General features: G+C 50.6%; 1 protein-coding gene across 1 annotated transcript in view; it reads right to left on the bottom strand.

The window, feature by feature from the left end:
- LRFN2 (leucine rich repeat and fibronectin type III domain containing 2) overlaps nucleotides 1-16,014 on the bottom strand; it is a 190,990-nt gene that overhangs the window by 158,942 nt on the left and 16,034 nt on the right. The gene's annotated exons all lie outside the window — the stretch shown is intronic.

The raw sequence follows: 16,014 nt of genomic DNA, 5'->3' as shown, positions 1-16,014 counted from the left end.
TTTGAGTTGGGTTTTCCACTATTTATATTTAAAAGCTAGGCCATGGACGAATCTCTTGAGCTTAACTCACTTCTTTGGATTCCACCATGGCACCTAACCCACTAGCAGGACCCTAGATCGTAAATATTGAATGAATCAACAAATGTAGACAATCATTAGTTACGGGAGTAGAAGTGGCTGTTGAGGGCTAACTCCACGACAGAACTATAGAGGCCATGATGCTAAGACTGCACGAGCAGTAACCCAGCAGTTCAGTATGGAGGCTGAAGGATTCACAGAGCAGTCTCCGTATGAACAGTAGAAATAATTGTAAAATAATTGTAAAAATAATTGCTCTCATCAGCTCTGACGTGAAAATGTGATAGAATCAAATATTAAGAAAGATCAGAGGTGGAAGTCCATCATGTCCAATTCACCCACTTAACTGATGAGGAAACTGAAGCCAAAAGAAAAGACCCACCCAAGTCCGTCCCACAGAGATGACAATCCATTTACACAGGTGAAGGCCACACCAGTTCCTACATTTTTCCCTCATTGGGAACCATAGCATTTTGCTCCATCCTGAGAGCAGTGGTTCCCAAAGTTTGATCTCTAATCTGCAGCATCAGTCTCACCAGGGAACTCAAAAGAAGTGCAAATTCCCTTGGGTTCCACCCCAGACCTACTGAATCAGAAACTCTGAAGTGGGCACCACAATCCTGGTCCTGATGTATGCTCAAGCTTGAGAACCACTCTTCTAGAACGGTGGTTCTCAAATCTGAAGGTGCATACAAATTACCTGAGGGTCTTGTTAAAATGCCAATTCAAATTTAGTAGGTCTGGGTTCGGGCCCAAGAACTGTCATTTCTAACTAGTACCCAGGTGATGCCAACACTCCGCGGACCACAGTTGGAGTAGCAAAGCTCTCTGTATTGAAACATTATCTTACAGCTGCTCCCCCATCGCCTGCGGAAATGGGAACTTCTCAGAGAGGGAGCCGAGCAGACACAATCACATGGGACTTTGAAAAAGTAAACTCCAGGGGAAGTACCACACCGCCGAAAAGAAGATATATTTATAGCTAAAAACATAGAGAATTCAAATATCAAACACAGGTCACTAAAGTCTCAAAACCTATTTTTCTTTTTTTTCACTTAAAAAAATTTCATTATAAAAGCGAAATCATTAAAAGGTTTTTAGAAAAGAAAAGAAAGAAAAACACTCATACTCTAATCACCCTAGCCCAGCAACTATTTTTTTATGTTTGCATAATCCTTCCAATCTTTGTTCACAAATATCTTTAAAAAATAAACTAAAACCAGCCTATCATGTACTGTGGGGTTTTGTGGACCAGAATAATTCTGTACTGGAGTGCTCTTACACAATTTTCATTTATCTTAATCAGTAAAAATCCCATACTTAATCAATCCATTAATATATTCAGCTATTCAACAAGTTAGTTAATTCTCTGGGACCATAGAGGTCCATCGGTCCCAGATACTGCTGTTCAAGGACCCAAGGGGGCTTCTAGCAAGTCTCTCCTCTCTCAGCTGACCTTTCAAGGTCTTCAGAGAAGGAATCACCCTCAACTCCTCACTTCCCCACCTACCCACCCACCTCGGTCCCTCCACCAACTGGTTCCTCTATTCCCACCATCAGGGCTTCCTTACTGGGTACAGGCTTCTGCCCCTTATCCCCATCCCCTCCTAAGAGGGAGAAGAATGGTCTGTGGGAAGTACGAAAGCAAAGGGGAGAGTTTGTGGAAGGACTGACTGCCCAGAGGCTGCCCAGAGGTCTGGGTAGGAACATGTAAGTGGATCTGGGATTCAGTTTATAAAATCACCTCACTTCTGGAGAGTTCTGTCTGATGCACTAATCTCAGATCCTCCTCAGGGTCTTTCTTCTTGGGCCTTCCAAAACTCTGTCTTCCCTACCTTGGTCCCATCCAGGAGAAAGCTAGAATTCAAGACAGAGAGATGGGTGGACTGACAGATGGATGAATGAGACAGATGGATAGGTGGGTGGATGGATGGGGCAGGGGAGGGTGTGAGTGGACAGAGTGATACAGAGATGGGTGGGTAGAGAGACAAGATGATAGGTGGCAGCTTACATGGACAGACTGACAGGAAGCGAAAGGTCCCAAAGAAATAGGGAACTACTTTTTACTCTTTTCCTTGCCTGTTTCCCAAGAGTAACCATTAATTCAAGGTAAAGTGGACCCAACAACTGGTTGTCAAATCATACTTACAGCTTCATAGAAGCACCGGCTACTTAAGCCAAAATGGGGCCCCCTTTTATAGATGAGTAAACTGAGACCAAGGAGGTCAGATGAGTGGCCCGAAGTCTCAAACACTGCTTGTTGTTTAAACTTTTGTTTCTCAGTCTCTCTCTCTTTCTCCCTCCCTCTCCTCCGAAAAAAAAATCACTTTTATCCTTCCACCTACATATCTTCCATCTACCTTTTATCTCTGCCCCTAGCTGGTTTCTTGGTTAAAAGTCACCCCACAGTAAATCAACCTACAAGCACGGTGGCTTCCACTGCATAAGCAGGTGAGGCTGACATTCTGCTCCTAACAAAGCCATTTTCAATAATGTATAATTAATTATAACGTAACAAAAAGGCCTTTTCCTCGCATGCTGGGGGAAGGTTCTTCCTGACATCTAACATAACTCCGTCCTTCTCTTTACAGCTGATTAAGTAATTCCTCCCATTCTCTTTTCCCTGAGAATGTAAGGCATTGTCTTTGCCAGCTTTAGAAAGGCCGGTACAATGGAAGGCACTCAGCTGGGGGCCCCCTCCTGCCTGCTCCTCCACCTTTGGCAGGGTGAGGGGAGGCAGGGAGGAGATGAGCTAACCACTGCTTAGGAGAGGAGACCCTCCCTGCTCTTTCTTTCCCCTTCACGTGTGAAAATGAGCCGGCAGGATGCAGGAAACCTTTCTCAGAGTATCGATCACAGAGGGACGGGTGGCAGCCAACTGATGGGCTGTCGGAGCCCCATCCGGGAGGTAACAGCTACATGCAGTCCCACTCAGAGCCCCCTCCTTACAGACCATGCTCCAGGGGGCAGAGGGAGGAGACTGTAGCTCCTGGCTTTGTGAGAGAAATCCTTTATTCTCAGCCCCACATCCTGGTACTCACTTATTTTCCCCAGCCAGTTTCTCTCCCATCCTCCAAAAGGCTTCGGAAACCTCCCCTCCCACAGGAAGCCTACTTGCATTGAATAGATGAGAGGCGGTGGTGATTCCGGTCCAGCCCTCTCAACCCTGACCTGGAACGCCCACCACGGAGCACCCATTCCCACCTACGCGCATCCCTGACGTGCATCTTTGCCCATAGAATTTCTTACCTAGAAATCACTGATTGTTTTACTGCGCTACGTCTTTCTTTTTTGCCTACATCTGTGTCATCTCAGACTGGGAGCTCCCTGACAACAAGACACATAATAAAAACAGGATACGCTTAACAACAATAATACATGGAGAATGTACTCTGTTCCAGGCTCTGTGCCAAGTATGTTCTGGGCACCATGACCCTTGCTCTCAGCAGACCTGCCCTCCTCAAGCCCTACCCACCCCACCCAGCTGAGCCACCTAGGAAGGGCCCCACCAGCTGGTGGGTCTAGAATTACCCCAGTGGCTCTGACTTGGGGTTTGGAGAGCCTGGGAGGAGCCATGGGCATCAGAGGGCCCTCCCAGGCCCTCTCCCCAGCCTTGGCCCAGGCTGCAGGGCCAGCTCTCCTATGTCGCACTTCCACAGCCTGCAGGGACCCAGCCCTTCTGGTCCTTGACTGGGACCTGATGCTCTGGCAGGCCCCTCTCACCCTAAGGCAAGACCCTTCTGCCCAAAAGGACTAATGGGATCTGAAGCTAACCTGAAGGTGCAGAGCAGTGAGGATGGAAGGAGGGAGGCCATGTGCTCTTCTGAAAGGATGGGTGAGGGGAGGGGGCAAGACAACCGGAGGGTGATCATTCTCCCAGGACGCTCCTTCCCACGCCCTGGCTCTGCAGGACATTCCACCATCACAGCTTTCAGAAAGCACACATCTTATCCACAGGATGGTAAGTTATTCCAGATGAGAGTGCAGGCAGTGGGCACAAGGTCCCACAGCTGGTTAGTAATAGAGAGGGAGCTAGAACCCAGTGGCTCTCTTACACACACACACACACACACACACACACACACACACACACACTAATGCCTTGGGCCCTCTTCTGAATGGCTGATTTCTTGGACTCATGTCTCCCTGTCTGGGTGATCCCACGTTTGGCCCAATCCCAGAATTCCTGAGGCCACAGCCACTGATACTTAGAGCTCCTAAGATACAAATCCAATTCAAATCCAGTTCAAGGAATCCTTCAGTTTTGCCTAATCTACGTCACCTATGACAGAGAGCTCCTTAAGACTATGGACATGATAATAACCAGGATCATAATCAATACTCAGCTGCCAGGTGCCCCCCGGGCCTCCTCCCCCATTAGTCATGCCTCACAGTCCTTCTGCTGTCCCACCACCGTCTCATTCTGTGCAGGTCCCCCAGCCTAACACCTCTGAAGGATTTGGGATAGGATGGCTGTGAGCTCACGACAGAGGATGCCACATGATTCATCAGACCTTCCTTCATTCAGGGGCAAGGCCCCCACGGGTCCACCCTGTTTCTGACCTTTGGAAGAAAAAAGCCTGCTCTCAAAGCTGACACCTGGCCAGTGGAAATGATGTCCTGACTCTCACAGAAATGACACAGAAAGGGCAGGAAGGAGAGGTGTGGAGGTTCAGAGAAGGGGCAAGGATGTTGGAGACAGTGGCAGGGCCAAGGCTGCCACTTCTGGCCTTCACCCCAGAGAGTCACAAAGAGATAAGATCCACAGGCAAGGGTCTGTGGAAGCCTGGTGTCAAAGACAGGCCTTGGTCTTGAGGGCCCAGGAGGACATCTACAAATGAAGATAAGAGTGAGGTGTGCCCTGGGAAAGAAACTGGGGCAGCAGAGGTGCTACAAACCATTGATTACATCATAGATTCCCCTACACACTCATGATTAAGGGTGCAGATCCTGGCTTTGCTGTGTGACCTCGGGCAAGTTACTTACCCTTCCTGTGCTTCATCTATAAAACTGGAGTGAGAACAACACCTAGTTCATAAGATCCTTATGAGATTTAAATAACTATTTACAAAGTGTTTCGAACAGTACTTGGCACACAGTAAGTGCCGTACAAGTGATCATTATTACTGGTGTTGATAATGATGATGTTATTTCATTGCAGGGAAGCCTTTTCTAACCGAATCCTCAGTGGTTTTGCTGTTACCTGGTTTCTATACTCTGGGCAAGGATTTGCTTGCCCAATTTGCCTGAAAGAAGTAAGATTCCAGTATTGAGCAGTAGAGATGCCTGATGGCGCACCACGCATCTGCTGACTCCCCACACAGAGGGAGGAAGAAGAAAGGAGGTGCCTTCTGGCTGATGGGTGGTTTCTGGTGCTCCTGGCCTGAGTAAGCCAAAGTCCCCGGGGCAGCTGTTCTTTCTGATCACCCTGAGGGATCCTCCAGCACCGCGCCTCCTTCAGCCCCGCTCCTCTGGATCCAGGCAGGAGCTTCAGGGCCTGGGAACAGGAGGAAAGTTCCAGCCCACACCCTCAGCACTCCTGAGTGGACAGTGCAGATTTTCTTCCTGCCGCTGGTTCATGGCCAGAAGAGGAACAGCCTGGACTTCCTTCCCCGATTGTTAAAGGACTGGGCCACCGCCCTCTGCGAGGGATCTGCCGCTCCGTCCTCCAGTCCTGCCAGGGGCCGGGTCTGTGAGGATGGATCCGCACTGGAGGTGGGAAGTGGGTGCGGCCACTTGGCTCCTGTGGGGTTTAGGCTGTCAGTGAGCTAAGCAGGAGAGGTCAGTGGGTCACAGACGGGGGTCACAGACGACAGGGAGGGGCAGCATGGGAGGGGATGCCCTCCATCTTATGGGGAAGAGGGTTCTTGACTTCGTGGAGTTTGGGGTCTGATGGGGAAGGCGAGGGCTATACTGATTACAGAATAACTGAATTTTTAGTTTATCATTATTATGGCTATTAGCAGTGGCAGCAGCACCTAGTCCTATCACTCAGAGCTCCTCCTCTGCTCTCCCAAGCACTGTGCTTGCATCCTGTCATTTAATCCCCACAAAACGCACCATGAGGTGGGCGACATCCTGCAGGTGAGGAAACGGAGACACAGAGACGCTACGTAACCTGCTCCAGGTCCTCAGTGCTCAGAGGCAGCTCAGGGTCCAAAGGCCGGGCTTCACCCTGACCCTGAACTGTGTGGGAGACACAGGGTGCAAGCAGCACGCCCCCACGGGGGTGCCAGCATCGAGGGATGTGCCCCACAGGAGTGATTTCTGAAGACAATGAAGATTAATGGGGGCTTGGCAGGCAGCCTATGTTGGGGTGCAGATCTCAGCAGAGAAGCATCTTGGGATGGTGAGATGAAGCTGCTGATGGAACTGGGGATGGGTAGGTGAGGCCATGCTGCTCTGTTCCCCTCATCTGTCAAGTGCAGAATGGGAGCTGGCTGGCCAGTGGGGAGGGGTCAGCCTCTAAATGTTCCCCCCTGTGCCGAGCAGGACCACGAGGCCTCCTGATGATGCTGTAAATCAGGGCTCCTAAGTAAAGCCATTTCCACGCTTCTAGCTCTCAGTCTATTGCCCAATGCCACTGTTTGAATTTAGTTGCCACGTTACTCGAATTTAGTTTATGTCTCCCGCCACTATAAATCCTGCACAGAGAAGAATCAGGCAGTGGATGGGACACCCTCAGACCCTGGGAATCCCTGGTGTGGCTGGGACTGTCCCAGCCTGAGCATGGGAGCCTCTGGGAGCCTAGCACTGGCTGGGAGAGGGGTGGAGGGAGGGGAGAGAGGGAAGAGAACCTGAAGGAGTTACTTGGTCCCACCTATAATTACTTGCCTTTTTGACCAAGAAGCCCTCCAGCCTCTGAGATTCGCAGGGAATCACGGAGGGCCAGGAGGGATGTGACTCAAGCCTGCCCCTCCCCTGGGCTCCTCCTGCCCTTGCTCCTGCTCCACCCCTGCCCAGCACCCTGCCCAGCACCCTCCCCACAAGGAGCTGCACTGACTCCGCCCCTCCCACCCTGCAGACCCCCTCCCCATCCTAGACAGGCTCTTTTGTCTTGTTCGCAAATCCTCATTTCTCCTTCTCTGCCATTCTTCCAAACCCCACCCATGTGGGAGCAGCTAGTGCACAAGATCCAGCCTTCCTCCCTCTTCTGTTTCCCAGGCTCAGTCCTGACTTGGCCATCCCCAAACCAAGCACAGTTTTAACCATCTGTCCGCACATGCCTCCCCCAGACACCAGCTCTTGGGGAGCAAGACTGCCCCTCCTTCATCTCTGCACAGAGATGAAGCCCTGGGCCACGCACTCAGAGGAAGCTCAGTAAACATTTGTTGAGAGATCTCTTCATTTCTGTGGCCTTAATATATTACTATGCACAGAACATAGAAAATGCTAAGTAAGTATTTATGGACTAAATGGAATCCAGTCTGGGAGGCCCTCTCCCACTGAGTCTGGGACAAGGCTCCAGGCAGCAGCATCAGCCACTGCCACCTCCCACCTTTCAGAGATCACGTACTCCAGGCTTCATGGGCTCCTCCATGACCAAGCCAGGATGCTGTGATGTGTCAGGCACCATCCCTGGGCAGGGAGCCCTTGTGAGGACAGGTAGGCTCACATACACAGAAATACCTGGGCAGTACCAGGGAAGCACAGGGGCAGGGGTGGCAGGGGGAGGGCATGCCTCACTCCTGCAGGGAACGGGCCTGCGGCTGCTGGCCTGCTGCTGGGTGAAAGTTTTCTGTCTGGATCGGCCAGCCGGAAGATGCTCCAGGAGGAAAACTGCTCTTACTAACACACATTGGAACAGACAGAAGCTCCCTACACCCATCACACAGATCTTTCCAATCACTCCAGATCAGTGTTTATCAAATTGCAGTTCATGGTCCATTGGTGGGTGATGGAATCAATGCAGTAGATTATGACCAGCATGTTTAATAGAACAGGACAGGACAGGACAGGACAAGGTAGGATCAGATAGAATGGAATGGAATGGAATAGAATAGAATAGAATTGAATTGAACTCTTAGAATAGAATAGGATAGGAGAGGGTATTGTCTTAGTAAGGCTATTGTTTCATAATATCTTTGTTTCCATTATAATTTCCATTAGACATGCATTGGGTGTTTATATGTGTTAAATATATCTACTAGGTCATTCATGATGTAAACTATATCTCTTACTATAGATTCCAGCCAAATAAGTTTGAAAGTCACAAATGTAATCTAGACCACTCCCAAATCTACATAACTGACTTGTGCCTCCACCCCTCCTTATAATTTAATTCAGCAATTACGTGGCGTGTCCGTCTATGTAAGGGATGTTTTGAGCAGACTCTTGCTTCAGTGTGGCGCGATCCTCCACCCAGTGTCACTAGCAGGACATGTTCATCAGGGAGGCGATTCAACCTGATGTCAGGGACACACAGCCACCAGGCGGCCATGAGATGGTGCTGGGAGCTCAGGAGCTAGGGAAAGGGCACCTGGGACAGCCCCCTTAATGCTCTCTGCAGACAGGGTTTATATGGGCTGCCAGAGAGCGGGCCTGCTGTAAGGGACCCCACCCAGGGAGCTTTTACAGTGACCCTTACTTTGTAACTGGGGAAACTGAAGCCTCTGCTGAGGGAGGCTAATGGCTGGCTTGGGGCTGCCTGGGGGTAGAATCCATGTCTCCTACAACTTCCCCATGAGCATGGCTCCCACTGCTGCCCAGGCCTGCCGGGGGGTGGGGGGGCTGGTACATGGCGTGGTAGGCAGGCCATGCTGACAGTACCCTCTCCCCTGCTGGCCCTCCCTGCACCGCCCCTCTCACCCCCCGCCAGCTCAGGGAGTTCCCAGGAACAGCTGGATCCACTATTATTCCCTTCTTGGACTTCCAGGAAGGCACCTTTGCTGGAGGGTTTGAGAAATGAGAGCAAGGGAAGCGCAGCCACTTCAGATACTAGAAAAACAGGAGCCCAGCTTTCCCCACGCTGAGCCCTGGTGAGAGAGTTGGGACGGACGAGGAGGGAATTCCAATGAGGACAAGCTCCGGGGGGCCTGGGAGGCCCGCGCAGGCTGCTCACTTTCTCCTGGTTCCAGGTGAACTTCCTTCCCATTTAGGCCTCTCTACCCTGCTCTCCAAACTCAGGCTTTAAGGAACCTCTGCCGTCCCCTGTCCACCTGCTAACCTGGAGTCAAGGAGCCCCAAAGCAGAAAGCTGTTAGTCTTTTTCACCTTCATGGTCCCAGGGCCTAGTCTAGTGTCTGGCTCATAGCAGACAAGAAGTTCAATAACATTTGAAGAATGAATAGATGAATAAATGAATGAATGAGTGAATAAATAAATGGAGTTGGACTAGAGAAAACAGAACCTACTCTCTGGAAGATGACAGTCCAGCCAGGGCATGAGGACAGTGACAGAGAGAAAGAGTAGTTAAAAGTGAAAATATGATGAGAGGTGGAGGAGGGTACAGATGATGAATGAGGTGGGTGTTGTGGGTAAGGCTGGGCTGGAGCAATCACAGAAGGCTTCCTGGAGGTGGTAGTTAGGGCCAGGCAGAAAGAGGCATTGCGGCATAGTGCTAGGACTGGGGAAGTACAGGACACCTAAGGGGACAGAGGAGGGATATCTATCTCATATTCAGACGTGAAGGGTGCTGGGGGACTTCCTGGAGTTGGATGAGTACGAACAACTAAGAATTGGCCCAATGAGTGCCAAGGGAGTGGTACAAAGGGAGGAGGAAAGAAGGGCTTGAAAAGAGACAAGATTTCCAATTTCACATCCCCAAGGGGAAATGGGGTCCACCTGGACAGCAGGCCACTTTGCCAGGATCCTGTGGTTCCAGCCAGAGGTGGAGCTTGCTGGAGCCTGCATCTGCTGCCCCCAAGCCTGAAGGAACTTAGCCACTGGAGAAGCAGTGAGAATGGGGCCTTCTGGTCCTGCCATCACACCCACATATTGTATTAACCAGCTAGAGAAAGCTCTGAAAAGAAACCCAGTCTATTTCTGTCACCACTTGGAAGTGAAGATGCCCCTAGAAATTGGCTGTTAAGCCTCCATTGTGCAGGCAAAGGCACCCGCTCGTGCACGCACGCACGCGCGCACACACACACACACAGGCTCCATTATTCCCAAGAGGCCCAATTTGGGTCTTGCCCATGGCTGCATCCCTCAGGGCTGCAGGTGAGTGTGAGGGTGGGGCTGGCCAGAGAGGAAGGGAGGGTCAGTACCTAGGCCTCTGTCTGTACAGGAGTGCGTGTCATGTCTCCCTAAGGCCAAATCCAGATTTTGACCAAGCTCTGACAGCCCACTAGCTGGCTTCTGGTCACACCCACATCTCCCTGAGGGTTGACTCTAAGCTGACAGATGGCTCAAAGGGCCCCATGTGCAGAGACCCCTCACTGTACACCCATACGGTATCCACAGGTGTGGCTGGGCGCCTCTCTCTGCCCTGCTTTCAAAATATCTGTCTCTCTGCATCCAGTCAATAGCTCAAATCCTCAATGTGCATCTTCCTCTCTCTCCAGTGAGGACTGTGAAGACAGCAGCAGGGACAGCTGCTGGGCCAGTGAACTCCCTCTGCCTCCTCCTCTGGGAGGTGCTCCAGGGTCCTCAGGCTTGCTGAGTTCCCACTTCCCCAGCAACGGGAGGAAAGGCACAGGGAGCAGCAGCTGCCAGGGGCTCCCTGTCAATCCACAGTCACTCATCATGGCGCAGACACCGCTGGGAGCAGCGGTTTCCAGGGGCTTCCGTCTGGATGAGCGTCACCTGTTGCTATTTTTATAACAGTTCTTTGTGACTAAGCTGGAATTAAGCTGAAGCAAAGGTAGACATGGAAGCAGCTGAGTCGCCAGACGTTCTGCCTTCCTGTCGGCATGAGGGCCTGCCCTGGGCAAACAGTCTCATCTCCTGGACTGCTGAGAAGCCAGAAGAGAAATCAGGGTGGAAGTGACAGGATGGATGTGGAAGGAGCATCAGCTCCCAATATCTCCAGGCTTGTCCCCAAAGTCTTCAGCAGCTTCCCCGTCTCCACTCATTTCCTCACCCTCTCACCCCACAGACACACCCTCTATGTGCTGGCAATGTGCTGGATGTGAGGTTCAGATGATTAACTTCTCTTAAATGTCTACCACCATCAACCATGGTCCAGTAACTGGGCTCAGTGCTTTACAACATTATCTCATTATATTACCTCATGTAATCGGTTTTACAACCATGTGAGGTAAGTGCTCTTTTCATCCCCATTTTGGAGGTGAATATATTGAGGCTTAGGGAAGTTAACTGACTTTACCCAAATCACTCAGCCAGTGAAGGAAAGTCCTGGGATTTAAATTCAGTTTCATCTAAGCCTGAGATTCAGCCCCATAACCATCCATCTGTGGGTCAGCTCCAAGAGTGCTTGGTGTCCAGGGGAAGGAGGACACAGGCATGGGAACCAAAAATTGTGATATACAGTGTCCATCATGAACCAGGAGTCAACAGCAGTAGTCATCCGACCAACACCCTGAGGATCTACCATGTGCCAGCTGCTGCTTGAGGGCTGGGGATACAGGTGGACACAACAAAGTCCCTGCCCTCATGGAGCTTATAATCTAATGGTCCATCCAGTTGCCCAAGTCAGAAACCTAAGGTTCATCTTTAATAAGATGAATTCATCACTCTTCTCACATCCCAAGTCTGACTGAGGTATTATCCAATCACCACCAAGTCCCATTGGTATCACCACCTAAGTAGCTCCAGCATCTGCCCAGTTGTCTCCATCCCACCTCTGTCACCCCAATCCAAGCCACCATTATCTCCCTCCTGGATTATTCCAATGGTCTCTTAACTAGTCGTCATCTACTCATGTTTATCATCCTCTGAGGAATTTTCCACCATACAATTATAGGGAGTTTTTCAATACATAAATTTGGTTCCCCTTCCCTTAAATTATAATCCTCCAATACCCTTCCATCGCTTTGTGCAAAAATACTTCTTAACCACCTAAGATGCCCTACCTATCTCCCCAGCCTTTCCCTACACCACGACCACAACAGCCAGCGGCACCATCAGGGCAGTCACACTCTCCATCCTCACCATCCCCTCAACCTCCTCCGCCACCATCCCCACCATCACTGCAGCCCTCAGCATCACAGAAGCATGAATATTCATACAGCACCCCCTCCACTTGCGTGGCTGAAGCAAGTGCTATGTGCAGTGATGGAGGCAGATAGTCCTGCCATCAAAGCTCTGACGATTTGAGACACAGACTCAGAAACACAACATCATGGCACCTGTCTGTTCAGATGAAAGTCTTAAGACTGATATGGCATTTCTAGCCTTCCCACATCTCTAAGAAAAGTTCTCAGCCATAATAGAGGGAGCACTGCTCTGCCTGCCCTGAGGCAGGATGTATAATAGCCAGGACCATCTGGAAGAGGATTGGGACCCCAAGACAAATCACTGTAGGACAAGAACACATATTCCAGCCAAATCTTGGGATGATGACTTTTGAGAGCAGTCTTAAAGAGGAACACAAAGAGTAGGCTTAACGTAGAAAGATGCAGACCCATTTCCTTAGAGTCCGTAGGATGTTAGCCTGTAACTCTTCCATCTCCCAAAGTTAAAGATGAGGAAACAGAAGAGAGACAGAGAGGAGACCCTGTCGCTTCCACCCTGATTTCTCTTCTGGCTTCTCAGCAGTCCAGGAGATGAGACTGTTTGCCCAGGGCAGGCCCTCATGCCGACGGAAAGGCAGAACGTCTGGTGACTTAGCTGCTTCCATATCTACCTTTGCTTCAGCTTCATTCCAGCTTAGTCACAAAGAACTGTGTTATAAAAATAGCAACAGGTGACGCTCATCCAGATGGAAGCCCCCGAAAACCACTGCTCCCAGTGGGTCTCTAAAATGGTATACAGATAGCGGGAAATTGAGGCTGCAGCTTCCCTGTACCAAGGAGACTCAATGCATCTCTGCTCTTATCCACAGCAGCTGACATGCCCCTCACGGGTAAGGGGCAAAAAAGTTGTTTCGATGGGCAGCTGCTGGGCCGCCCCACGAGATGGAAATGAAGATGCTTTGTGTGCTTTATTACCTATCCTGTCCCAAATCCTCCCCTAATGCTAAGAAACAGAGTGTAAAATAAAGCTTATTGTATCCTCTGAATTGGATGGCCAATCCCAAACCATGACTATCACTGGTGGCACTGGATTAACTAAATGTCTCTGAGTTTTCAGCCCCATTTTAGAAATAAGGAAACTAAGGTGCAAGGAGGTCAAATGACTTGCCCAAGATCACAGTCCAGTAAGTAGCAGAGGCAGCTTGAAGCACCCATCTATACGGCCTCTCTGGGGTGGTATACAGTGCAGTACAGTGGGAAGGACATGGGCCACTTCGTCAAGAGCCCTGCCATCCAAACACAGCTCTGGGACCCACATTCACATGTAGGACGATTGAACAATGAGACGGAAATAGCTTGGTGGCCAAGGACCTGGGAGTCAGAAAGTGTGACCCTCACCTATGAACCAGATGCAGGGGAAGATTAAGAAAATACTCCAGCTGCTGCTGGGAGAGAAGGCCCTGAGGGGGAAGCCTGTTGCTTCAAGGGTGGACCAGCCTGGAACCTGGAGAAAACTGGTAAATTTAGATCAGAGACTGGGAGGGCATCACAGATGAGGAAGCAGGCCTGGGAGGGGTTGCCAGGTTGACACAACCAGCCTGGGGGCCAGGGGGCTGTGGAATTGAGAATTTTTGCTGCGACTTGGGAATCTGGCTTAGAAACCCAGAGAGAAAAGCCCTTCCGTGGTCAGGATGAGACAGGGTTTACATCAGCCTGGAGTGACAGAGGTTTCAATTGCAAATGGGGCAGGGGGGCAAGGAAGACTCCTGCACTGCCCAGATCTCACTGTTCAGACATGCCAAGGAGGATTAAGAAATTAAACAGGGAACAAGCAAGTCCCTTTTCCTGTACAAGCTGGGTCCTGAACTGCTCTCACAGGGGCAGAAGGGCTTCTGCCCTCTGATCTCTGCGCCTTCAATCTCATTCACAGTAATCCATCCTCCACACATCCACGCAGGCCAATTTCCTTAAAGGCAAATCGGACCATGTCATTGCTGGCTTAAAAGCCTTCCAGGCTCCCCACGACTTCCCCCTCAAGCATAAGCTCCTTAGCATGGCATGTGGGGCCCTTTCTGGCTTGGCCCTGCCTTCCTGAGTCACCATGCAACTCCCTGCCCCTGGCCTCACTCTCTCTGTTCCCTTCTCAAGGACTTCCTCCAGCAAGGCCTTCCAGCTGCATGATGCCCTTGGTGTTGTGAGTGCCTGCCTTTCCCCATCTCCGTTCTCAACCCTGGAATCAGAATCCCCAGAGACCTTTAAAAAAACTTCAATGCCCAGGCCACATCCAGCAAAATTAAATCAGAACAATCTCTCTTGAGATCAGGGCCCAGGCATCACTGATTTTTAAAGCCCCCCAGGTGATTTCACTGTGCAGCCAGGATCAAGAACCACTGTTCTCTTTAACCAAGCCCCACCCACTCCCTTGAAGATTCAGCCCAGGTGTCTCATTTAATCATCAAATATTTATTGAGTTGGGCGCTATTCTAAGCACTGGATATAAAAATAATAATGATAGCTAATATTTACTGAGCACCTGCCACATGCCAGACTGCATCCTAAGTGCTTTACATATATTAACTCATTAAACTGGAACAACACCTTGATGGGATAGGTACTATTATTTCCCCCATTTTACACATGGGGTACTTGGAACACAGAGAGGGGAAGCAACTTTCCTAGGGTCACACAGCTGGTGAGCATTGCTGTGGGACTTGCATGCAGGCAGTCCGAGTACCAGTCTGTGCTTTTAATTCCTGTCCTCATGTTGTTCACAGGCTGCAAGAGGGAAGCAATAAACAAAAGAGCAAATAGAGAGTAGAAAAGGGGTTATGGAAAAAAAAAATGCTGCCTGAGTGAGAGCAGCAAGGACCTGACTTAGACTGGGTGGTCAAGCCATCCCCAGGAGAATACTGAAGCTGGCCCTTGAAGGATGAAAAGGATCCAGCCAAGCAGAGTGTAGGGAAATGGTGTTCCAGAGAGGGGGCCAGTGAACACGATGATGCGTTCTAGGAACTGTGGAAGGCCAGTGGGGGTGGGGAGAAGGCATGGACAGGTAAAGATGCTGATGACGCTGACAGGGACGGTGCTTTGCAGGCCACCTAATGATCCAGGACTTTATCCTGAGAGCAGTGAGGTTTTCAGCAGGGTGTGCACAGTGTCCATGTGAGGGTGGGCCCCAGGTGCTTGATGCAGTCACTTAGCGAGAGGTGCCTGCGGTGGAGCTGGGGAGAATCGCCTCCTCCTGGAAGCTCTCTCAGTTCCTCACCTCCAATCCTAGCACCATCACTGTATACTGTAATTGCCCATTTACCTCTCCGCCTCCCCTCTCGGATTGGGAACATCTAGAAGGAAGGGACCAAGTCTGGCTGGCCTCTGTAACCCAGCAGCTGACCAGTACTATGTGTTTGATAAATATCTGTCATCTGCAATGCCAGACTGGCAGCATCCTGAAGAAATTCAGGAGGGAGAAAACTAGGAGAGGTCCTTCTACCTGCTTTCTCCTCCACCGATCTGGGGGTCTCACAGACCTTGGCCAGAAGAAGGGGATGTTGCAGGCCCTCTGCCCCCAGCAGAGCCCCTTGGCTCACCCTCATGGCTGATCTCTCATCTCTGACGGGAAAGCAGTGGTAAAGTTACAATCTGCAGCAGTGAGGCCCCATCCCTTCCCCCCAGCAAACCCCACCAGGCGGGGCAATGGGGAAAGAGGTGGCCACAGCCCAGAGCCCACCTAAAATAGGAGAAAGCCAGAGCTTTTCCCATGCCCCTTCACCACCAGCTTTCACAGCCCCTGCTGCCTCACTGCTCCTTTAGGACTATCTTGACCTGACTGCACTGAGGCTGCGCAGAGCACAGAGCACCCA

Source organism: Vicugna pacos, chromosome 20, assembly GCF_048564905.1.
Source record: "Vicugna pacos chromosome 20, VicPac4, whole genome shotgun sequence".
In the NCBI taxonomy this organism is placed as follows: Eukaryota; Metazoa; Chordata; class Mammalia; order Artiodactyla; family Camelidae; genus Vicugna; species Vicugna pacos.
This window is presented reverse-complemented; position numbering and strand designations above follow the sequence as displayed.